The sequence below is a fragment of the Anneissia japonica genome, unplaced genomic scaffold (genome assembly GCF_011630105.1).
Source record: "Anneissia japonica isolate Jap-2015-1 unplaced genomic scaffold, ASM1163010v1 scaffold6524_len355483_cov145, whole genome shotgun sequence".
Lineage (NCBI taxonomy): Eukaryota > Metazoa > Echinodermata > Crinoidea > Comatulida > Comatulidae > Anneissia > Anneissia japonica.
The window spans coordinates 245,747-246,357 of NW_022722980.1; positions in this window are offsets into that span (position 1 = coordinate 245,747).

The following is a 611-nucleotide window of genomic DNA, read 5'->3' on the forward strand; positions in this document are numbered from 1 at the left end:
CATTAGAACCTTTGCAGGTTCACATCAGAACCTTTGGAGGTTCACATCAGCACTTTAGCAGGTTCACATCAGAACATTAGCTGGTTCACATCAGCACCTTAACACTACACAAGTTCAACATTCAACAATTAGTAGTAAATATGTACTGGGTAGTGGTTCTGAATTAAGAATGGATTACTTGGCCTACATACTCATTACACTGCATTACACTATTCTATTAATGCTAATTTTCACCTGTGTCAAAAATAAAAGCACAAACAAAGCAGCATTAAACACTTAAAATGTTTATTCGGATAAAAACGTATTACTTAACTAATATGACAAACACTTCTATGGTCAGTTATAACAATTAATGATTAGAGGACAAATATAATGCATCATCTATTCACTGGATATGTTACAGTTTTTCTAGTATAAAATAAATATCTACCTTTAAAAAAAAAATTGGCTTTTTATATATATATTTTTTTTTATTCTCTCCATGAAATAATTCACCATATTGTCATTTTAAAATGGTACTGGTATTTCCATGAGGAAGAATACAAGAGTTCTGAAAAAGCATTTCCTTCATGAATAATGCCAGTTCTGCTTCTTTTTAAGTGGAACAAAGC